Below are 25,508 nucleotides of genomic sequence, written 5' to 3'. Positions count from 1 at the left end.
AACAACAAAAAAAAGCAAATGATTGAGGCAATCTTCCTGTCTCAGCCTCTTGAGTACCAAAATCGCAGGTGTATGCCACTATTCCAGCTCAGTGATGAACTCTGATGACACAATATAGTATTTCTAATAGAGCAGCAGTTTGTATCTTGTTATTTTCTCTCTCTCTGCTTCGACTTTCTAAAGCGAGAGGCATTTGACTATGTCTGGAGACTTTTCTTTTTGTGTGTTAGGAGTTGTCAGACAGCATGTTATGTTTATATAATCAGAAAAACTGAGACAGGGTAAGTGTCTGTGTTAGTGACACTTTGGACTGGGTGATTATCTGTTGTAGAGCTCTGTTTTGTGCTTAATTGAAGGTTTGGCAGCATCTTTGGCCTCCTCTACCTTCTAGATGCCCATAATATCCCCAGCGTACCTCTGAGGGGTTGTTACAGCCAGGATCCTTTGAAAGCGTCTGCTCTGCAAGGACTGCCCACACAGCAGATAACTAAATCCAATAATCCAAAGAACTGAAATGTGAATAATTTAGGTTGAGAAATCTTTTTTTAAACGTACCACTTAAGTAAAAAGTATTTTGTTCTATTTAAAAAATTCTCTTGATTCTTTTTGTGTATTTTGCTGCTTAGTAGAACATAGCGAGTTAAAACAAGCTTCAAATGGATGAAAATTCAACAAGATTGCCAGAAACCACAATTTCTTTAAATACCTAGCTCTTCTGGAAAATTTAGTGACAAGCATGTGAGGTCCTGGTTATGTTGTATTAATCAACTGCTCTGAAATGATATAGTTCTGTAGGAATGTAAAGAACTCAGGATATTTTTCTTAGAAGTACCTCTTTCTCAGAGGGCTAAGTGTACCTCGTAAGCTACTCTGTTAACGTAAAACTGTGGGGCTAGGCAGAGAGCTTAGTGGATTAAAAGCCCTTGCCATGCATAGTTGGGGACAGTTCTGATGCTGAGGTCCTAGAGAAGCTGGATGCAGAAGCATGCACCTATAACGTAGTGCTTCAACCACTCCTACAGTGAGAGGAGTAGAGACAGAAGAATTCCTATAATTTCACTGGGCTAGCTTTATATATTAGTGCGAACTAAAAGAGACTCCATCTCAAGATGGAAGGTGTACCAAGCATATCCCTGTGCTCACACATATTGTACATGCAAAAAAAAATTGAAAATGCTTTTGGATGCCTTCTGAAATCCCAACTATAGGCAAAAGCTGAAATACTAAATTCTAACTAAACAAAAGACTGTGGTCTCAGTAGAGAGAAATTTTCAAGTGAAAATTCATTAAAGAACTGATATGTAATATCTAGTGAGAAACATTTGAAAAAAAAATTCCACCGACTTTCTCTTTCTGAAAATAATTGTAAGAAAATGTAATATATGTGTGTCTCTGTGTGTGTCTATGCATTAGTGTCTGTGTGCAAGTGCCATGGTATACATGTGGACTTCAGTGAACACTTTTGGAAGTCACTCTCCTTTCACCATGTGGGTCCCCTGGCACGGGACTCAAGTCATCTTCTTGGTGCCTAGTGTTTTTACCCACTAAACCATCCCTCTAACCCTGAAAAAGAAATCTTAACAATAGTGTCTGGAAAAGAAAGGAAGTGGGGCGGGTATAGGCCAAAAGGAATCTTCATGGCCTCTTTTGTTCTACAATCCTTGAATAAGATGCTGATTGCCTTCCTAGTTGAAAGAGATAAAGATTGTAGAAAATGATACATTATGTTTCATGCATGACTGCTAATTGCTCCCTTCCTTTAGAATTCTCAATACCTAATGATCTGGGCATGTAAATGGTTTTAAAAGAATATAGGTTATTTTCTTGACAACTGTCAGTTTGCCCAAATTCTTTAGAGAAAAATTTCAAGATAAACAGGGTCTAGATTTAGTAAAGGGTCAAGAAATGTAATATTTATTCACAGGTAGCTGTATGCCTACTAGTAATTTTAAAGTACATGTAAATACATTCATATATATATATGTGTGTGTGTGTGTGTGTGTGTGTGTGTGTGTGTGTGTGTAAATACATATGATTAATTTGTTTTTCAGTATTAGGGATTAAGCCTTGATTCTGAATCCCACACCAGCTAAGCAAATGCTCTAATACTCAGCTATATATACCCACCCAGTCCTTTTACTTTGAAATTTTAATATACTTTTATTAAAATATAATTACATCATTTACAGCTTCTCTTTCCTCCCTCTAACTTCTCCCATGTCCCCTCCTTCTTGCTCCTCCCATGTCTCCACCCCTACCTTCCTCTCAAACCAATGGCATCTGTTTTGTTTTTAATTAATATTGTTGTGCTTGTGCAACAAAGATAGATACAGCCTGCTGAGTCTGTTTTTATTTGCGTATAGAATAATTCTGGTCTGACTGTTTGGTATTATATAAAAAGTTAGGGGGCTCATCCCTGGGAATGGCTACTTGCCTGTAGTTCTTTGTCTAAGGATGAGCCACTATGAGATTTTCCCCTTCCTGCATTAGTATATTTGTTGATATTACCATTATTCTGGTCTTGTTTAGACAATCATATCTAGGAGACACAGCCTCCCAGCAGACATCTTGGTCGCCTGTCTTCTGTGATGTTTCCAGACTCTTAGGTGTTTTGAAGTTGCATCTTTTGGAGCTGGGCTCCCCATGATCTCTTGATCTCGACATTGTATCCAGTTGTCCTGGGACAGGGTCTCACTAATACATCCAAGCTAATCTTGAACTCATTCTGTAGCCTAGCAGGCATTGACACTTATGCTCTTCCTGCCTCAGTCTCCCAAATAGCTTGTGTTACCTGGCCTGACCACATATGGTTAGTTAGGTACATAAACCTATTAAGTATAGTTATTAGCATTGTTACCAACTCTGGGGGAAAACTTAATCCAAATTAGAGGGAGGCACACAAACACCTTGAGCTTATACCCCTGTTGTAATCACTTTTAAAAACAGCAGGTACTTTAAAAGCTCTAATTATGCAAGTGAATATTTTATTGTTATAACATTCCTTTATACCATTTAGAATTGGCTAAATATTTTTCCCCAGTCTTGGGAAAAATATATAATCAACTTCCATGTCCAGCTGTTCCCCCTAATAAAAATTAAAAAAAAAATTGAGTCATCTGAAGACCTCCAAACTCGGGAGACCCTTACTCAAGACTCAGGAAATCATGGCCACCCCAAAATCACAAGACACCGTACCTGGATGCAATCAGCAGAGGTTTATTGGGGGAGAGTTGGCTAGCCAAGGTCAAACTGCTCATCCACACAGGAACAAAGTTTGACAAAAGGTCAGCAAGCTGAGAGGCCTTTTTTATAGCATGGGGTGGGGAAAAGGAGGAATTTTTGCACAGTTACACATGATTGGTTGCATTTTTGTGAGGTTACACATGATTGGTTGTTTTACAGATTTTGAACATCAGCAGGTTGTAATACTGGGAAGACCTCAAGGGGAGAGGGGTAACCAAGAACAGTGGAAAGTTAGCTAGTTCTTGGAACCACCCAAATAACCTACATCCCTTTCTGTGGTCAGGAATGTGTCCTCCTGCCCTGGGCCTTCCCCACCCACAGACAGGTCCCCCTCCCTGAGGCCTAAGGAATGTTGCTCTTCCCTGGATGTACCCTAGGGCAGTGAAGGCCTGAAATCTTACATTCAGTTCCGCCTTCTGGAACTTGCATTCTTTTGCTCAGGTCTAGGGTAAAGAAAAAGCCTGTATATATTTTATAAAATGGTCTTTATAATTTTTCACTCTACACGTCTAAGCCAGAAACCTATGCAAAGCTTTGATTTTTCCCTTTGCTTCCTTTCCTCCCCTTCTGCTTTGCTCTTGTACAGTACTAGACATAGGGAGAAATCATTTTTTCTTCCATGTTCTCTACTTTTCATTTGCAAAAATATTATGTCCCATTTTTAGAAGTTGCAAATGTAGATTTCTTTTTTACTCCCCTCAGGCAACCTCATTTGAAGAACATGACACATTTGCTTTTAGGGACAGTTGGTGAAGTCGAAAGAATGTTGAAACACAAACTGTATACTTCATTGAGTTCCTCAGAGGGCTTGTTCTGTTTACCATTTGGGGCTATCTATATCCGTGATGTGACTTGGTCATTATCTTAACAACCACAGAAAGCCTTATTTTCCTTTGGTCCATATTCTTGGAATGCTTATAGTCTGGTCATATTTTTAAAGTCCCTCTAAATTTTATTGGTATTTTAAAAAGGTCCTTAATTTATAGCCCACAGGTATTTTGCATTTTAGATGCACCATTGAAACAACTGTAACTGTAACATTGAAACAACAATCTAATGGCATGTTCGTTTACCTTTTAGAATCTCTTTTCAGTATCTATTCTGCCTGCTATATTTAGTAAGTGGATCCTATTTAGATACTGTTTTTTTATAACGGTAATCAGGCGAGCAAAACACCCACAGCACTCTAGCAAAATGGCTTTGCTGGATGAAAGTACTTACCTTGTGGAGGGGAGGAGGGGCTGGGTGGAGTGGAGAGGGTCAGGATGTATTATATGAGTGGAAAAATGAGAGACAGAGAGAGAAGAAAGAAAAGGAAAGAGAAAAGAAAGGAGATGGGAAGCGATGAAAAGAAAAGAAAAAGAAAAGAGAAAGAACTTCATCGAGGCCCTGAGTTCAGTTAGGAAGTTCTTTACCCACTTTAACTTGATCTTTAATTATCCATTTCTGTTGTGGGCGGGTCTGGTGCTGTTTGTATTTTAATGCTAATTCTGCTCTCTTGGGAGGGGCTGTGGACAAGGAGTGAGTCACGTTCTTAGGTGACTTCTTGTGAACCAATCCCCTAATTAATAAATGAGCCAATCACTGGGCAAGGAGGAGGCAGGACTTCCAGGTGGGACAGGAAGGGAGGAACCGGAGAGAGGTCAGAGGCAGCAGGTGGGACTGGAGAGAGAGAGAGTAAAATGTAGCTACTAGTGTCTCCCGGTTTATGAGGAATCCGTCAGGGTTCGCCACCCGAGGATTTAGATTTAATATGGTTTACAAGATTAACGCTCTAGTTGTTGCACCCAGAGATTGAGTTACCATTGGTTCTGAACTAAGCTCGTGTAGTGTTTTTCTTTTAGTGGCGACTCGACTGAGTTCAAGAAAGAAAGGTGTAGTAGCAAAGTGTGGGTTTGCCTGATGTGCACCACAAAGGCCTTGGGGGTTTTGAAGAAGGGGGCTGGCATGATAGTGACCCAACAAAGAGGGAATTTACCGAGTTTGGTGGAGAGATTTTGGAATTCTGGTGCCATGTGGCTCGCCGGTGCTGGGCATAGCACGGGAACTGCCACTCATTTTTAATACTTCCCACAACACATTTCCTTATAGAAGTAGTCACTTAGGACAGAGTATAAGTAGTGTTATGCTCAGTAAGCATGTCACTTGGCATCAGAATGTTTAGCATTAGTCCTTACAAGTTCAGTCAGGAGTTGTAAGTATCATGTGCTCTATTAATTACCTCTTGAATACACATATCCTTTTTTTTTTCTGTATCAGAACTTTCTTTTTAGAAAGATTCATTTTTCTTCCAGCTCAAGTGACTGGGGAGGTGGACTTCATCACTGTTTCTGGAGGTTACCCTTGACCTTTATAAGGTAGCAAATGCAAGATCTTTGCTAGGCAGAAATAGCTGATCTAGAACTGGCACAAAACCACCCTCTTGGACTTAATCAGACTGAGAGAAAGGACTTTGTCCTCTGTGGATGAAAGAACACTGTGTATATCCTGCTTGAAGTAGCTAGTCCTAATTTTAAAAGCCAAAAGTTATAATCACAGGAAATTAAGCCTTGGAATGAGATTAAAAGTAGATAACATTTTCATGGATACACTCTGAGTCAAACAAATGCAGTTTTCACTGCATTGCCAGTTACTTCAAAAAATATGATTTCTTGTGACAAAAAATGAAAGGTTCTGTTATAGCTGAGTTGTTTCTGGCTGCTAGCTTTGATACTAGCATATACTTGAAAAATTTGTTTAATCTCTCTCTCTCTCTCTCTCTCTCTCTCTCTCTCTCTCTCTCTCTCTCTCCTCTCTCTCTCTTTTAGATAGGGTCTTATTGTGTGGTCTAAACTGTCTGTATAGTCCAGGCTGATTTTAAACTGAAAGGCAATAATCCTTGCTTTAGTTTGAGTGTAGAGATCACCTCATGTATACATGTGTGCTGCCACCTTATAACCTCCGCTTCCCCTCTATTAAGTACAGCAGGCCAGTTTCATTTACATCTTCCTCATTGAGGAGAGCTGTGTGTCAGACCATTTTAGCTGAATCTCAATGTTTCCTGTTGTAGAATATGGAATGATAAATAGAAGGACTGTATCTGTCTAACATTTTTTCTGTCTTATGTGTTTCTTACACATCTGAGGAGTTCAGACTTTCAGTGATTCCTTATAGCAATAAGAATCTTATGTTCTCAGCTGGCTCCTGTTCTGTGACAAGAGAAGAAACCTTGATCATTTTTTATTGTTCAGTGAGTCTTTCTGCTGGAAAAGAAAAAGTGATTTGATGTCCTAGGACTGTTGGTAAAAATAGAGTGGTATTGCTGTATTGACATAGGCATAGAGTTATTAATTTGATCTTACTCCTTTTCCAAGGTTGTGTGAAATGCTATGTTAACCCTCTCTAACCTCTTCTAACCATCTCATAAAACAAGGTAAGTTTTAGTGTGATTTTTGAGAGCCTAATGAAATGTTTTAAGGTTTAGAATGGTTGGGTAATTTATGTCAAGTGCAATAATAAAATCATCGTATAAGTTCTCCAAATAGGGAAATTTTGCTTTAGAATCTAAATGTATCCATTACTGGTTGAAAAATACTTTAAAATAGGCTAAGTGTATAGTACAGATATCTTGTTCCCACTAAAGAAGATGGGGATAGTTGTACAGACTAGTCTGGTGTTTTCTGAAACGCATGCCACATGCACAGGGGAAAAATAGTGGGAAAATAAAATTATTAGAAAAAATTATTTATAAGTTTTAGGTAGAATAAGATTGACAGAAACTCTGCCAGGCAGTGGTGGCGCACACCTTTAATCCCAGCACTTGGGAGGCAGAGGCAGGCGGATTTCTGAGTTCGAGCCCAGCCTGGTCTACAGAGTGAGTTTCAGGACAGCCAGGGCTACACAGAGAAACCCTGTCTCGAAAAAAAAGATTGACAGAAACTAACCCATTCCTGTATACCCTTTTCCTTGGTAAGCATAGCTGGGTAGTATTTATGCCATTTATTGAACAAAAGCACCATGTGTTGCTGTTCAAATTTATATTTAAATTAGTTAAAATAGAATTAAAAAATTAATGTGGGATCCTTATCTGTTGTAACAAGATTTTAATAGCTCCATGTGGCTAGCATTTGCTCTGTGCACAGTAGGACATAGTCACAGAATGTTTTCCTCCACAGTGCTACTTTAAGGTGTCTACTACTAACTAAGACTTGTTTACTGACAGAAAAACTGACACCCACAAGGGTGAAATAATATACCCAAGGTCACATTGCCAGTAAGGAACAGAGCCAAGATTTTAAGCCTCCAGTAACTATAACCTTTGCTCTATTGATACTGTGTTTTTCTGTTTATAGCCAGTTTATTAATAAAATAGTCATGACCTGGTAGTTTCATACTGACAAATTACATTTAGTATTTTTAAAACATAGAATTATAAATACACATTTTTTAAAAAAAACTATAACTTTGCTAACACAATTGAAATATGAGGGGAAAGGTTAGCCATATTTAAATCTTGAAATGGCTATATTCTCAGAATCCAGTGATAGCATCAGCTGAGGTTCTTTTTTTTCTCTTAACTGCTTCCCTCCAGCAATAGCTACAATGCACTCCATCTGTTTTCTATTTGCTCTCATTGTCTGTGTTAGTACTATCAACTTTCCAGAATTTTTGTATTGCTATTGCTGGTTCATATTTGGGGATTTCTTAAACAAATGTTGGATTTTTTAAACATATTTTTTGTCTTTTAAACCATTTATTTCTCCCAACCAGAAGGTTGGCATCACTATGGGAGAACGTACACAGAACATGGCATGCAGCAAGGTTCCATGAACAGTGGTGCAGGTGAGGTCAGAACTCAAGTGAGGGTAGAAGAACACTTCCAGCCCACATTGGCTGTGTTCATGTCCTAATAGTTGATGTAGAATAGATATGCTCTGGGCTGATGTGCAAGCGATTAGAAAACAGGCCATAAGGCAGCTTGCTGTAGGCGAGATTCTGGGCGCTGCTGATCTTGCCGATGTTGTGCAGGCTACAACGGGTGCAGTAGTCAGGAGAGTGGCTAAAAGTCATGAGCTGGTCCAGGACCACATGCACTGTGATGTACTGTGCCAGCTTGCCAATGGCCTGCATTCTTTTTGAGACTCACCTAAGTCTTCCCGTAACTGAAATATTTGTCATTATTTGACCATCACAGCAATAGAGAACTTGGGATTCTAGAATAAAAAAAAAAATGTAAGCGTTCAAGACTAGAAACCTTTTTCCTTTGTTTTGAGTACTCATCATTTGAGAAGGAAAAGAGATGGAAATCTGTTTTCTATTTACAGTTGCCATCTCTTGTGATACTTCCCGATGATATTCCTACCAAAACTGTTTTACCTCTTTCAAAATACCATGGCCCATGAAGTGAGTGAGAAAGAGATCTTTCCATTTAAGCTCTGTGTTTGCCTGTGGTTTCATTGAATATTTTGTACACATCTAGGGGCTGAGGTTGCAAAGATGATTTTCATGGCTCTTCAAAAAGTTTACACTCTCAGTGGAGAGAAAATCACACAGAGCAGTACTCTAACCTAAGTTAAACAAGTGTCTCTAGTGTTCCAAGGGGGCAACTGTAAAGGGCTATGTCCACTAGAAACATGATCTAAGAAAGGAAGTCTTTATTTTGAGTAAGAGGATATATTTTGGGAATCTGGTAAAAGCTAAGAGTATTCATGTTGGAAGTAGGTATAAGACTGAAAGTATTATGGTGGTGTTGTACCTCATGATTCAGGAATAATGCCAGAACAAAAGAAAACTTGGGCTGGAGAGATGGCTCAGTGGTTAAGACCACTGGCTGTTCTTCCAGAGGTCCTGAGTTCAATTCCCAGCAACCACATGGTGGCTCACAACCATCTGTAATGGGATCTGATGCCCTCTTCTGGTGTGTCTGAAGATAGCTTCAGTGTACTCATATAAATAAATAAATCTTAAAGAAAGACAGACAAAACACATACAAGGAAACACACTAGAGCATTTTGAACATCATAAAGGGATTCAATATATAAGTCATACTTTTAAGATATTATAATGATTTTTATGTGGTGCAAAAGGGTGTCATACATATTAGGCAAACCCTCTGCCACAGAGCTTCATCCCAAGCCCTGAAGAGTTTTTTATATTAAAAATTTGATTTGGTTATGTAAGTTGAACTCTGACTTCCATACACACATCTGCTTGCATACGTGCAGACATACACACATATACAAAATATGATTCTGATGGTTGCTGTGAGGTAAAATAGATGGTCAGTGAAAGGGGAAGGATTAGACAAGAAAAGACTTCACTTTATAATTTGGATAAACAATATAAAGAACTTTGGAAGAAAAGTACTTTGAACTCCCTTGATGAATCCATTTAATTTTGTGAGCATGTTTTTTCATTAAATGGTCTGCACTCAAGGAGAACAATATTTCTTCCTTCTGTGCTCAAACAGTAATTCTGCCTTATCTCAGTAGCTTCTTTGGCAGTTGCGATGTACTGGAGAGCAATCTCACTTTTATATATTGAAAAGCTCAATCCAGTCTATTGTCTTCAAAATGAGACTATACAAGAAAGCAAATATCTTAATTACAGTAGCAACAAAAAGTGCCCATTATAAGAATTTTTTATGAGCTGAATGAAGAAAACATTTTAAAGGATTCCAAATAGGACTTAACACATACCATATTCCTGAACTGGAAAGCAGATGATACTAATTTCAGTACTGTGTACACTTGAAAAAATACTGAAATATCAGTAGGGTTTATAAGAGGTTTATAAGAAATAAGTCAAGATGATTCTTAAAATCTTGTGTAAAAATCTGCAGTCTAGAAAGGCCATGGTAACTCTCAAAAAGCATGGAGGGAATAGCATCTCCCTACTGGATATTAACATGCAGAGTAAATTGTCAGTAAGTCAAAGTTTAGTTCTGTCATGTGTTTAGACATACCACAATAGAAAAGAAAGTTAATAAATAACACCAGATATATGTAATAATTTGTTACTTGTTAAAACAACATTTCACTTAGGCAAACTAGGGGCGGGGATTGGTGACACAGCACAAAGCTAAATTGCTATAGTTCTTGCCTAGCATATTCCAAAGCCTTGGGTCTACCTCCAGTATCATATAAAACTAAGTGTTCTGGTCCAGGCTTGTAATCTCAGCTGGAAAATTGGAAGTTCAGTTCATGGTTCCCTTGATCTCCTTCAGTTTTGTTATTTCTCTGGCTAAGGCTTGTACTGTATTGGATATGTTCAGTGGAATTGCTTTGAATTTCTCTCCATTTAAGTTGATGGTGGCTATGGGTTTGCTGTAAACTGCCTTTATTATGTTTGTGTAAGTCTCTTGTATCCCTAATCTCTTCAAAACGTTTATTATGAAAGGGTATTAGATCTTACCAAAGGCCTTTTCTGCATCTAATGAGATGAACATGTGAATTTTGTCTTGGGGTTTGTTTATATGGTGGATTATATTTATCAAGTTACCTGTGTTGAACCATCTCTGCATCACTGGGATGAAGCCTACTTGATCATGATTAATGATCTTTTTTAGGTGTTCTTGGATTTGGTTTGTGAGTGACTTATTGATTATTTTTGCATCAACATTCATAAGGGAATTTGTAATCTTCTTTCTTTATTGGATCTTAATGTGGTTTGGGTATCGGGGTAACTGTGGCCTCATGAAATGAATTGAGCAATATTCCTTCTGTTTCTATTTTGTGGAATAATTTAAGAAGTATTGGAGTTAATTCTTTTTTGAAAGTGGGTAGAATTCTGCAGTAATACCATTTGGTGCTGGAGTTTTTTTTGGGGGGGTAGTTGACTTTTAATGTCTGCTTCTATTTCACTAGGGGCTATAGAGTTTACATTGCTCATCTGATCTTGATTTAAATTTGATAAGTGGTATCTATCAAGAAAATGATTGATTTCTTTTAGTTCTTATTTGTTAGAGTGCAGGTCTTTAAACTATGTTCTTATGATTCCTTGGGTTTCCTCAGTGTCTGTTCTTATGTCTGCCCCTTTCTTTTCTGATTTTGTTAATTTGGATATTTAGTTAACTTGGGCAAGGGTTTGTCATCGTACTGGTTTTTTCCCTAAAGAACACACTCTTTGTTTCATTGGGGTTTTTGTATTGTTCTCTTCTTTCTAGTTTATTGATTTCAACTCTGAGTTTGAATATTACTTGACATCTTCTCCTTTTGGATGTCTTTGTTATTGTTCTTGATGTTATTTGTTGTTGATGATGCTGCTCTAGAGCTTTCAGATGTGCTCTTTAGTTGCTAGAATGAGATTTCTCCTGTTCTTTTATGTAGGCACTTGGTGCTATCAACTTCCCTCTTAGTACTGCTTTCATTGTGTCCCATAAGTTCGGGTATGTTGCATATTCATGATCATTCAATTCTAGAAAGTCTTTAATTTTTTCAATTTCTGTCTTAACTCCTTTTTCATTCTGTAAAGAGTTGTTCAGTTTCCATCGTTTGTAAGTTTTATTGATTCTTTTGTTGTTGATACACAGCTTTAATCCATGTGGTCTGATATGATGCAGGGAGTTCTTTCCATTTTTTTTAAAAAAATCTATTTTTATTTTTATATGCATTGTGTCTAAGCATGCAGTCAATTTTGGAGAAAGTCCCATGAGGTGCAGAGAAGAAGGTATATTCTTTTGTGTTTGGGTAAAGTGTTCTGTCTATATCTGCTAGGTCCATTTGGTATATAATGTCTGTTAGCTCCAGCATTTCTCTGCTTAGTTTTTTGTCTGGATGTCCTGTTTATTCATGAGAGTAGGGTATTGAAGTATCCCACTATTAATGTGTGAGGGTCAAAATGTGGTTTCAGCTGGAATAGTGTTTCCTTTACACATGGGAAAGGAAGAAATTGAAGTATCTTTATTTGCTAATGATATGATAGTAACCATAAATGACCCTAAAATTTCTACCAGGGAACACCTACAACTGAAAAACACTTTCAGCAAAGTAGCTGGCTACAAAGGTCACTCAGAAAAGTCAGTAGACCTCCTATATACAAATGATATATGAACTAAGAAAGAAATCAGAAAAGCAACACCCTTTGCAATAGCCTCAAATAATATAAAATATCTTGGAGTATACCCAAGTATCTTAGTTAGGGTTTCTATTACTGTGAAGAGATACCACCACCACGGTAACTATTATAAACAAAAGCATTTAATGGAGGCTAGCTTATAGTCTAGAGTTTTAGTCATCATGACAGAAAGAAGGAGAACACATATGCAGACATGGTACTGGAGAGGTAGCTAAGAGTTTTACACCAACATTAGCAGGAGGTAGGAAGAATGAGTGACACTGGGCCTGTCTTGAACATCTGAAATCTCAAAGCCCACCCTTAGTGACATATTTCCTCCAACAAGGCCATACCTTCTTCAACAAGGCCAAACTTCCTAATAAATCCACTCCCATAAGCCTGTAGGGGGCATTTTCAGTCAAACTACCACACCGATCAAGTGGACGACTTATATGATAAAATTTCAAGTCTTAGAAGAAAGAAATTGAAGATATCAGAAGATAGAAAGATCTCCCACAGTCATGGATAAGTAAGATTAATATGGTAAAAATGGTCATCTTACCAAAACCAAACTACAGATTCAGTGCAATGCTCATCAAAATGTAGACACAATTCTTCACTTACCTTGGAAGGACAATTCTCAGCTTCATGTGGAAAAACAAAAACTCCAGGCTAGCTAAAACAATCCTGAACAGAAAAAGAACTGTGAGAGGTCTCACCATCCCCAATTTCAGGTTGTACTTCAAAGTTATAGTAATAAAATCCACATGTTATTGGCATAAAAAAAAACAGAGATCTTGATCAATGGAATAAAATTAAAGGCCCAATTTCTTGAGTTCTTTGTATATATTGGATATTAGCCCTCTATAAGATGTAGGAATGGTAAAGATCTTTTCCCAATCTGTTGGTTGCCATTTTGTCCTATTGACAGTGTCCTTTGCCTTACAGAAGCTTTTCAATTTTATGAGGTCCCATTTGTCAATTCTTAATCTTAGAGCATAAGCCATTGGTATTCTGTTCAGGGACTTTTCCCCTGTGGCCAGGTATTCGAGGGTCTTTTCCACCTTCTCTTCTATTAGTTTCACTGTATGTGGTTTTATGTGAAGGTTCTTTATCCACTTGGACTTAAGCTCTGTACAAGGAGATAAGAATAGATTGATTTGCATCCTTCTACATGCTGACCTCCAGTTGAACCAGCACCATTTGTTGAAAATGCTGTCCTTTTCCCACTGGATGGTTTTAGCTCCTTTGTCAAAGATCAAGTGACCATAGGTGTGTGGGTTCATTTCTGGATCTTCAATTCTATTCCATTGATCTTCTTCCCTGTCTCTGTACCAATACCATGCAGCTTTTATCACTATTGCTCTGTAGTACAGTTTGAGGTCAGGGATGGTTATTCCCCCAGAAGTTCTTTTATTGTTGAGAATAGTTCTTGATAGCCTGAGTTTTTCGTTATTCCAAATGAAATTGCAAATTGCTCTTTCTATCTCTATGAAGAATTGATTTGGAATTTTGATGGGGATTGCACTGAATAACCCTATTAAAAATGGGGTACAGAACTAAACAAAGAATTTTCAACTGAGGAAACTCAAATGGCCTAGAAGCACCTAAAGAAATATTTAATATTCTTAGTCATCAGGAAAGTGCAAATCAAAACAACCCTCAGATTCCACCTCACACCAGTTGGAATGGCTAAGATCAAAAACTCAGGTGATAGTAGATGCTGGTGAGGATATGGAGAAAGAGGAACACTCCTCAATTGTTTGAGGGATTGCAAGATGGTGCAACCACTCTGGAAATCAGTCTGGCAGTTCCCTCAGAAAATTGTACATTGCATTACCTGAGGACCAAGCTATACCACTCCTGGGTATATAACCAGAAGATGCTCCAACATATAATAAGGACATATGTTCCACTATGTTCATAGCAACCTTATTTATAATAGCCAGAAGCTGGAAAGAACCCAGATGTCCTTCAACAGAAGAATGGATACAAAAAATGTGGTATATTTATACAATGGAGTATAACTCAGCTATTAAAAACGATAAATTCGAGAAATTCTTAGGTAAATGGATGAAACTAGAAAATATCATCCTGAGTGAGGTAACCCAATCACAAAAGAGCACACATGGTTTGCACTCACTGATAATTGGATATTAGCCCAGAAGCTTGCAATACCCAAGGTTCAACTCACAGACCACATGAAGCTCATGAAGAAGGAAGACCAAAGTGTGGGTGCTTTGGTCCTTCTTAGAAGGAGAAACAAAATATTCATGGGAGCAAATATGGAGACAAAGTGTGGGACAGAAACTGAAGGAGGGGCGATCTGGAGATTGTTCCACCTGGGTATTCATCTCATGTGGATGCCAGGAAGTGCATGCTGACAGGAGCCTGATATAGTTGCCTCCTTAGTGGTCTGCCAGAGTCTGACATATTCAGAGGTGGATGCTCACAGCTAACCATTGAACTGATCAAGGGGTTCCCAATGGAGGAGTTAGAGAGAAGACTGAAGGAGCTGAAAGTGTTTGTGGCCCCATGAGGAGAGCAACAATACCAACCAACCAGAGTTCCTAATGTTCCAACCACCAGGCTGGGAGGACATAGGGAGGGACCCATGGCTCCAGCTGTATATATAGGGAGGATGGCCTTGTCGGGCATAGGGCATAAGTGGGAGATGAGATATACTTGTTCCCATGAAGGCTGGGCGCCGAGTGTGGGGGAATTCCAGGGTGGGGAGGTGGGAGTGCGGGGCTAGGTGGGGACACATCCTTCTAGAAGCAGGAGGAGGGAGGATGGGATAGGGGGTTCTTGGGCAGGGGCAGAGAAATGAGGTAATGGGATAACATCTGAAATGTAAATAAAATAGCCAATTAAAAATTATGAAAAAAGAATTAAAGACCTAAACAAAAATCTGCACACCTATTGACACCTGATTTTTTAAATGAAGAATCCAGAAATACATGCTGTTAAAAAGAAAGTGTCTTCAACAAATGGTCCTGGTCAAATTGGATATCTTCATGTTGAAGAATGCAAATAAATCTATATGTATCACCTTGCACAAAACTCAAGTCTAAGTGGATCAAAGACCTCAACATAAAATTGGACACACTAAACCTGATAGAAGAGAATGTGGGGAATAGTCTTGAACTCGTTGGCATAGGAGACAACTTTCTGAACAAAACATTCATTCATTGGTAGCACAGGCACTAAGATTGACAATAAATGGGACCTCTTGAAACTGAAAAGCTTCTGTAAGGCAAAGGACACCATCAATTGGAGAAAGATGCAGCCTACAGAATGGAAAAAGATTTCCACCAATTCCACATCTGACAGAAGGCTAATATCCAAACTATATAAATAACTCAAGAAACTAGTTATCAACAAACAAAACAATCCAATAAAAAATGAGGTACAGATCTAAACAGAATTTTCAACAGAGAAATCTCAAATGCCTGAGAAACAGTTAAAGGAACATCCAGTATCCTATTGGGGAAATGCAAATCAAAATTACTCTGAGATTCCATCTTATACCTGTTAGAATGGCTAAATTCAGTGACACAAATGACAGCTCATACAAGCGAGAAGGTACAATATGGGGAACATGTGTCTCCATTTTTGGTAGGAATACAAACTTGTATAGCTTCTATGGAAATCAGTATGACAGTTCTTCAGAAATACCGGGACTTGATCTATCTCAAGTCTTGGGCATGTACCTGAAGGATGCTCCATCTTATCACGTGGACACTTGCTCACCTATGTTCATAGCAGCTTTATTCATAATGGCCAGAAACTTCGAACAACCTAGATGTTCCCCAACCAAAGAACAGATAAACAAAAAATGGTACATTTACACAATGGAAATACTACTCAGCTTCTAAAGCAATGACATCACAAAATGACATTCATGTAGTAAATAGAGGTAGAAAAAAGTCATTCTGAGTAAAGTAACCCAGAGCCAGAAAGATTATGTATCCACTTATATATGCACATTGGCCTCTATGTAAAGGATAACCAACCTAAAATCCATAGACCCAGAGAGGTCAGGTACACAGGAAAGGGCAAGACGGGGATGGATACATGGATCTCCCTGGCAGGAGAAAAGAATAAATTTGTGAGGTATACTATGGATAGGGTGAGGAGGATGGAAACTGTAGGATCAGGTAGAAAGGGAGAGGGTAGATGGGGTTAAGGGAGGGAATGCAGGGAAAGAGAGCTAGAAATGAGGGCTTTTGAGAGGTGATGTGGAAACCTAGTGCAGTGGAAACTTCCTAAAATACATGAAGGCAATCCTAAGGAATTCTCCAAATTTCCCATCTCCAATTGAGAGATGGAGTCCCAATTGGCTATCTCTTGTCACCAAATGAAACTTTCAATACTAAGACTGGTTTAAATCCAATTGAATTTTTGGCCAAAGGAGTCCCATGGAAATCCCAAAATGCACTGAGCAGTTGTCAGGGCAAAATATTCTCTACAAATGGACAGTAAGGCTCCATTGCTGAAGAAACATTCATATAAGTCACCAAATATAGAGTTGTTGAGTTGGTGTTTGCATAGAACCCTCACCCCCATCTTCTAGTATCTTTGGTATGAGAAAGTACTGTGAGGGCTACCAAAGAGTAGCCATTCACCACACTAGCCCAGCCACAAAACCATTGATGTACAATGCTGTCTTTCCTGCAAAATATGCTAGGGCAACTGTGGCACAAAAATGTGGGAGTAAGCACTCACTGTCTGATTTTACTTATGGCCCACTCCTCGAGATGGACTCATACCTGACACTGCTTGGATGACCAAGAACCAGAAACAAAATAGTTCAGAGACATGGGGTGAAACAGAATACTACTGGTCTTTAAAAACTATAATAGTGATAAAATTATTTTTAATGATATTCTGCTATATTCATAGCTCAGTGCCTTATAAAGCTATCATCAGAAAAGCTTCCAACTTCACATGAGAACATATACAGAGACCTGGAGCCCAACATTACATAAACACATCCTAACACACCCAAACACACACACACACACACACACACACACACACACACACACACACACACACACACACACGAGAGAGAGAGAGAGAGAGAGAGAGAGAGAGAGAGAGAGAGAGAGAGAGAGAGAGAGAGAGATCTAAATGCTCTCAATGGTATGATGGTGTGTCTTCATAAAATCCCTCCTCTCAGAATTCAGGGAACCTTTGGAAGAGAAGGAAGAAAGACTATAATAGCCAGAGGGGATGGAAGACACTAGGAGAACAAGGTTCTCTAAATCAACTGAGTCTAGTAATTTTATGGGACTTCTGAGTGTGTGAACAAGTGGGTTTTCTTATGCCTGCTCTTGGGGCAGTTTTTCTTCTATGGGGTGTCTTGTCTGACTTTGATGAGATGGCTTTTACTTTATCTTACTATATTTTATTTCATTATGCTTGGTTGCTATGTCTTAGAAGTCTGTTCTTTCCTAGTGAGAGACAGAAAGGAAGTGGATATGAATGGATTGGGAGGAATGGAGAGGATCAGAAAGAGGGGAAATGTAATCATCATATATTGTATGAGAAAAGAATCTTTTTAGCAAAAGGTGGAAAAAAAAGTTCAAGGTCATCTATGGCTACATATACAATTGAAGGCCAGCCTGGGATACAAAAGACCCTGTCAAAAAAAAAAAATGAATGAAAGGAGTGTGATAGTAGGAAATTTAAATAGTAACATTAGAAGAGAAAAAATGATGGAATTAATAATAAATGAAGAGGGGGGAAAAGGAAGTGAGAATTGTTCCCCAAATGATTTATTGCCACCCCTTTGTTTTAGGGTAAGATTTCATATCAGTCTACTTATACAGACTTCTGCTTTGAGAAAGAAAGCAGCGGCCTTTTAGCAGTTGAATGGTATTATAATGAAAAAAATTAAAATATTAAGGCACCTACCTCCAGATAGTTTTCACCTCAGAATATTTTCATAGTTCTATTACATCACAAGAAATGTGGCACTGAGCTCCCAGTTCTATGAAAAGCAGAGCTTCCAAGGAGAGCTCTCCCTAAAACACATAGTTGGTTTCCACATCAATACCTTTGTCAAGGTTCAAAACTGAATGAAGTAGGAAATTAAATAGCTAGCTGGAAAGTTCTGAAAGTCAAAAGTTTCTTAACTTCTGGAGCTCATATACCCTCCAGGATCAAGGAATAGTAACTTGTCAGGTGTTGAATGAGGCTTACTAGTGTCTCAGTATAGTGCACATCACATGATTTCTGATTGGAGTCAGTTCATTAATGGCTCATCTTTCTTGTCCAATGAAATGAAAGGCAAATGGGCTCTGGTAAAAAAATAAAATCATCTGCAATATTTGTGGCTCTTCTGTATACACCACTTGGCACACAGTAAAGTATTTTCTAGCTATGCCATAAGGAAAAACTAAAATACCATCAGAAAAAAATAGATGCCCATCCCAATGGGGCTGATACTGAGACTAGCAGGTAATGATAAATTGATGTATTAAATAATAGGTCCAAAATGGAGGGACACGATAAGAGATGGAACCATAAAACAATTAGAACACTTAGTCACCAAATAAAACAGTCAGAATTGAAAATTGTAGCCTCTGAGATAAAAGACTCCATGCATGTATTTAGCAACACACACGACAGACAGTAGAATACAGTTAGTGAACTTGGATGTAGGTTAAGATAACATAACATGAAATAGAGAAGGAAACATGAAAGAAAGATTACCATATAAAATACATGACACATGCTATAGTGTTTATGCATTAGAAATCTCAAAGAAAGGGAAAGGTTGAAGCAAAAGCAATAGTTAACTGATAATAACTGAGAATTTGTTCAAAACTCATGAAAAACACTAACTCAGACACTTACATTTTAGAAATTCCAAGTTGGAAAAATAGTAAGAGACCACATTTATTCACATCAAGGATAAATAGCTGATTAAACAGAGACACAGTCATTAAAAATAGCATAAAAGTGGCTAGAGAAAACACAGAACCTCCAGGGGGCAAATAATACAACAGACAACTGATCTTTCTTTCAAAAGCATTTGAAACTTTTTTCCCAGAAAGCAATAGAAGTGTATCTTTAAACTTATTTTAAAAAAAAAATCAATCTGTGGGGATTAGAGATGGCTTCATGAGTAAAGGGCACTTACAGCCAAGCCTGAAGATCTAAATTCCATCCTTGGGACACACATGATAGAAGGGGACAGCTGGTTCCTTCAAGTCATCCTCTGATTTCCCAGAACCTGCTATTGCACACTCCCAATAAAAATACATCAGTAAATGTATTTAAAAAGCCTCTGTCTAGAAAAAATATATCAGAAGTGAATGTTTTCAGACAAAGATTAAGGGGGATTTTTTTTTCTAGCAGGCCTGTTCTAAAAGTATTAGAAGTTATTCAGGGAAGAACGGCATGACACTGAGTGGATCTATTGTCTGTGAGTGTAAACGATGAATTCGCTCCAAGATAATTATCATGACATTATTATGTGTGGAATGAAAATTTGTAGCAACACCTAAAAGATTGAGGATGATAATTTAAGACCTATTAGGTTTTAAAATTATCAGAAAAAGCTAAATGTCATATATTAGTATGTAATAAGGCCAAATGCATGTTTAATCTTTAAATGAAAGTAAAGTTCATAGAACTCTCTTTGAATCACTTAGCATTGCTAGGCACTTAGCAAAGTACATGAAAGAATTTTTCATAGAAACACTTGTAGATCAAAGTTCATGGTGGCTGTATTTGTAATAGCTACTGAATAAAATAACCAGAATGTCCTTGAATAAGAAAATATATAAACAAATTATGTTAGTCCATGTATGAAATGTTACTCAGGAATAAAAAAGCAACAATCATGAGTATTAATCTCACAATACAATGTATTGTGATACAATGTATGAAAAAAAGAATAGATGCCATTCTACTTACATGATGTTCAGCAAACAGTATGTGACTGGGTAATGTAAACTGGAAAGGTACAGGAAACTGGGATGAATGAATGTTCAAAATCTTGACTAGGAATAGTTTAAAGGGTGTATGCAGTTGTCAGAGCTTACCAAACTGGGTTTTAAAAATTGAGACAGTTGAGGCCATGGTCCCCAATGGAGAAATTAGAGAAAGGACTGAAGGAGCTGAAGGGGTTTGCAACCCATAGGAAGAACAACAATATTAACCAACCAAAAACCCCCAGAGCTCCCAGGGACTAAACCACCAACCAAAGAGTGCACATGGAGGGACCCATGGCCCCAGCTGCATATGTAGTAGAGGATGGCCTTATTGGGCATTAATGGGAGGAGAGGCCTTGGTCCTGTGAAGGCTCAATGCCCCAGTATAGGGGAATGCCAGGGCAGAAAGTCAGGAATGGGTGGTGAGTGGGGGAGCATCCTCATAGAAGCAGGGGGAGGGAGATGGGATGGAGGTTTCTGAAGGGGAAACCAAGAAAGGAAATAACATTTGAAATGTAAATAAATAAAACAGCCAATAAAAACTCAATACCCACAATTTTAAGTGACCACATGAATACATTATTTGATTTTTGAGTCTTTCTGATGGAGTATTTATTTTTAATGTAACTTTTTAATTTTTAACTTAAATATTATTGCATCACTTTCTCCCCTCACTTTTTTTTTTAATCCATCTGGCTCATCCTAGGTACTATCCCTCTTATCTGTGTCATGCCCCACCTACCCTCGGGTTTCTTTTTCTTTGATTATTACTATTACATATGTGTGTGTGTATCTGTGTGTGTGGATATCTGTGTCTGTGTGTCTGTCTGTCTGTATGTGCAGAAATGTTTAATTACAAATATATAATCTACCTAATTTCTTTTTGTTGCTTGACTATATATGGTTTCAGTTTGACCATTCTTAATTGGGCAGACAATAAGGCTCAGCCTTGGGAGAGGCTAATTCTTCTCACAAAAGTCATTAATTGTCTGTAGCTCCTTACCTAGGGTTGGGATCCATTGAAAATTTACTCTATCCATATTAGCAAGCCTGTTGATATTGCCATCGTTCAAGTCTCATTTGTGTAGCCATTTTAGGAGTCTATTTTACCACAGACTTCCTGGTCTTCTGGATCTCACAATCTTTCACTCGCTCTTTCATGATGTTCCTTGAGCCATAGATGCAGGGGCTAAAGAAATAGATCTGTTGAGGTTGGGATCTCCACTATCATGCACTATTGTGGTTTTCTGTGCTGTAAAGAGAGGATTCTTTGATGTGGGGTGGTAGCTATACGTATCTTTAGGCGTTATGATAAGATTTGGAAGGTAGTAAAGGATTTTTTTTCTTGTCTAGCAAAGTGGTTGTAGTACATATTTTCTAAGGTCTAGGTCTTAATAGTCTTGTGGAACTGGCTAGGCTCCCAGTTCCAGGCATGTTCCAGACAGATTTCCTGTCTGTTGAGTGGGCCTTAGTCCTAACTAGACAGCTGTTGGTTACTACCAACATAGTTTTTTGAGCTTGTTTATTTTTTAATTGGATATTTTATTTACATTTCAGATGTGATACCTTTCCCCAACCCCCCCCCCCCATTCCGGAACCCCCTATCCCATCCCCCTCCTCCTGCTTCTATAAGGATGTGTCCCTAACTACCCTCCCACTCCCACCTCCCAACCCTCAAATTCCCCTACACTGGGGAATCTAGCCTTCACTAGACCAAGGACTTCCTCTCATCCTCCCCTACATATACAGCTCATCCTCCTGCTCATCTTCCTGCTCATCCTCCCCTACATATACAGCCGGAGCCATGGGTCCTTTGCTATGTCCTCCCAGACTGGTGGTTTAGACCCTGGGGAGCTCTGGTTGGTTGATATTATTGCTCTCCTCATGGGGCCTCAAACCATTTCAGCTCCTTCAGTCTTCTCTCTAACTCCTCCATTGAGAACCCCTTGATCAGTCCAATGGTTATCTGTGAGCATCTGCCTCTGTATATGTCAGACTCTGTATATGTCTCCTCTAAGGAGACAGCTATATCAGGCTCCTGTCAGCATGCACTTCCTGACATCCACATCAGCATCAACCTTTGGTGACTACACATGAGATGGATATCCAGGTAGAAAAGTCTCCAGATGGCTCCTCCTTCAGTTTCTGTCCCACACTTTATTTCCATATTTATTCCCTTGAGTATTTTTGTTACTCCTTCTAAGTAGGACTGAGGCATCCACACTTGGTCTTCCTTCTTCATGAGCTTCATGTGGTCTGTGTGTTGAGTCTTGGCTATTCCAAGCTTTTGGGCTAACATCCGCTTATCAGTGAGTAAATACAATGTGTGTTCTTTTGTGATTGGGTTAACTCACACAGGATGATAATTTCTAGTTCCACCCATTTACCTAAGAATTTCTTGAACTCATTGTTTTTAATAGCTGAGTAATACTCCATTATATAAATGTACCATATTTTTTGTATCCATTCCTCTGTCGAAGGACATCTGGGTTCTTTCCAGCTTCTGGCTGTTATAAATAAGGCTGCTATGAACATAGTGGAGCATATGTCGTTGTTATATGTTGGGGCATCTTCTGGGTATGTGCCCAGGAGTGATATAGCTGGATCCTCAGGTAATGCTATGTCCAATTTTCTGAGGAACCACCAGACTGATTTCCAGAGTGGTTGTACCATCTTGCAATCCCACCAACAATGGAGGAGTGTTCCTCTTTCTCCACATCCTCCCCAGCATCTGATGTCACCTGAGTTTTTGATCTTAGCCATTCTGACTGGTGTGAGGTGGTATCTCAGGGTTGTTTTGATTTGCATTTCCCTGATGACTAAGGATGTTGAGCATTTCTTAAGGTGCTCCTCTGCCATTCGAGTTTCCTTAGTTGAGAATTTTTTGTTTAGCTCTGTATCCAATTTAATAGGGTTATTTGGTTGTCTGGAGTCTAATTTCTTGAGTTCTTTGTATATATTGAATATTAGCCCTCTATAAGATGTAGGATTGGTAAACATATTTACCCAATCTATTGGTTGCCATTTTGTCCTATTGACAGTGTCCTTTGCCTTAAAGTAGAAGCTTTTCAATTTTATGAGGTCCTATTTGTCAATTCTTGATCTTAGAGCATAAGCCATTGGTGTTCTGTTCAGGGACTTTTACCCTGTGCCCAGGTATTCGAGGGTCTTTTCCACCTTCTCTTCTGTTAGTTTCAGTGTATCTGGTTTTATGTGAAGGTCCTTTATCCACTTGGACTTGAGCTTTGTACAAGGAGATAAGAATGGACTGATTTGCATTCTTCTACATGCTGAACTCCAGTTGAACCAGCACCACTTTTTTGTTTTTGTTTTTTTGAGACAGGGTTTCTCTGTGTAGCCCTGGCTGTCCTGGAACTCACTCTGTAGACCAGGCTGGCCTCAAACTCAGAAATCCGCCTGCCTCTGCCTCCCAAGTGTTGGGATTAAAGGCATGTGCCATCACTGCCCGGCATACCACTTGTTGAAAATGCTGTCATTTTCCACTGGACAGTTTTAGTTCCTTTGTCAAATATCAAGTGACCATAGGTGTGTGGGTTCATTTCTGGGTCTTCAATTCTATTCCATTGATCTTCCTGCCTGTCTCTGTACCAATACCATGCAGCTTTTATCACTATTGCTCTGTAGTACCATTTGAGGTCAGGGATGGTGATTCCCCCAGAAGTTCTTTTATTGTTGAGAATAATTCTCACTATCCTGGTTTTTCTGTTATTTCAAATCAATTTGCAAATTGTTCTTTCTATCTCTATGAAGAATTGATTCAGAATTTTGATGGGGATTGCATTGAATTTGTAGATTGCTTTTGGCAAGATGGCCATTTTTACTAAATTAATCCTGCCAATCCACGAGCATGGGCAATCTTTCCATCTTCTGAGATCTTCGATTTCTTTCTTCAGAGACTGGAAGTTCTTGTCATACAGATCTTTCAGTTGCTTGGCTAGATTCACACCAAGATTATTATTTGTGACTATTGTGAAGGGTGTCATTTCTCTAATTTCTTTCTCAACCTGCTTATCATTGGAGCAGAGAAAGGCTACTCATTTGTTTGAGTTGATTTTATATCCAGCCACTTTGCTGAAGTTGTTTATCAGGTTTAGTAGTTCTCTGGAGGAAGTTTTAGGGTCACTTAAGTATACTATCATATCTACAAATAGTGAAACTTTTACTTCTTCCTTTTCTATTTGTATCACTTTGACTTCCTTTTGTCTTCTAATTGCTCTTCCTAGGACTTCGAATACTATATTGAATAGGTAGGGAGAGAGTGGGCATCCTTGTCTAGTGCCTGAATTAGTGGGATTGTTTCATATCTCTCTTCATTTAGTTTGATGTTGGCTACTGGTTTGCTGTATATTGCTTTTACTATGTTTAGGTATGGGCCTTGAATTTCTGATCTTTCCAAGACTTTTACCATGAAGGGGTGTTGAATTTTGTCAAATGCTTTCTCAGCATCTAGTGAGATGATCATGTGTTTTTTTTCCCTTTGGGTTAGTTTATATAGTAGATTACATTGATGGATTTTGTGAATATTGAACCATCCTTGTATTCCTGAGATAAAGCCTACTTGATCATGATGGATAATTGTTTTGATGTGTTCTTGGATTCGGTTTGCAAGAATTTTATTGAGTATTTTTGCATTGATATTCATAAGGGAGACTGGTCTGAAGTTTTCTTTTTTTGTTGTTCTTTGTGTGGTTTAGGTATGAGTGTAATTGTAGCTTCATAGAACAAATTGGGCAGTGTTCCTTCCGTTTCTATTCTGTGGAATAGTTCGAAGAGAATGGGTATTAGGTCTTCTTGGAAGGTCTGATAGAATTCTGCACTAAAACCATCTGGTCCTGGGCTTTTTTTGGTGGAGAGACTGTTAATGACTGTTGCTATTTCTATAGGTGTTATGGGACTGTTTAGATGATTTATCTGCTCCTGATTTAACTTTGGTATCTGGTATCTGTCTAGAAATTTGTTCATTTCATCCAGATTTTCCAATTTTGTTGAGTATAGGCTTTTGTAGTAGGATCTGATGATTTTTTGAATTTCCTCAGTTTCTGTTGTTATGTCTCCCTTTTCAGTTCTGATTTTATTAATTTGGATACTGTTTCTGTGCCCTCTGGTTAGTCTGGCTAAGGGTTTATCTATCTTGTTGATTTTCTCAAAGAACCAGCTCCCGGTTTTGTTGATTATTTTGTGTAGTTCTTTCTGTTTCTACTTGGTTGATTTTAGCCCTGAGTTTGATTATTTCCTGCCATCTACTCCTCTTGAGACAACCAA

The 25,508-nt window shown here is 38.4% G+C and overlaps 1 long non-coding RNA gene across 1 annotated transcript in view; it reads left to right on the top strand.

Moving 5' to 3' along the window:
* Positions 1-6,544: 6,544 nt before the first annotated feature.
* Positions 6,545-25,508, top strand: part of LOC143435514 (uncharacterized) — an 85,950-nt gene continuing 66,986 nt past the window's right edge. Inside the window, exon 1 of the long non-coding RNA XR_013105884.1 lies at positions 6,545-6,655. This is a non-coding gene — a long non-coding RNA (uncharacterized LOC143435514). The remainder of the gene's footprint in view (positions 6,656-25,508) is intronic.

Source organism: Arvicanthis niloticus, chromosome X (assembly GCF_011762505.2).
Source record: "Arvicanthis niloticus isolate mArvNil1 chromosome X, mArvNil1.pat.X, whole genome shotgun sequence".
In the NCBI taxonomy this organism is placed as follows: Eukaryota; Metazoa; Chordata; class Mammalia; order Rodentia; family Muridae; genus Arvicanthis; species Arvicanthis niloticus.
Note: the sequence above shows the minus strand (reverse complement) of the source record. Positions and strands in the feature narration are given on the sequence as shown.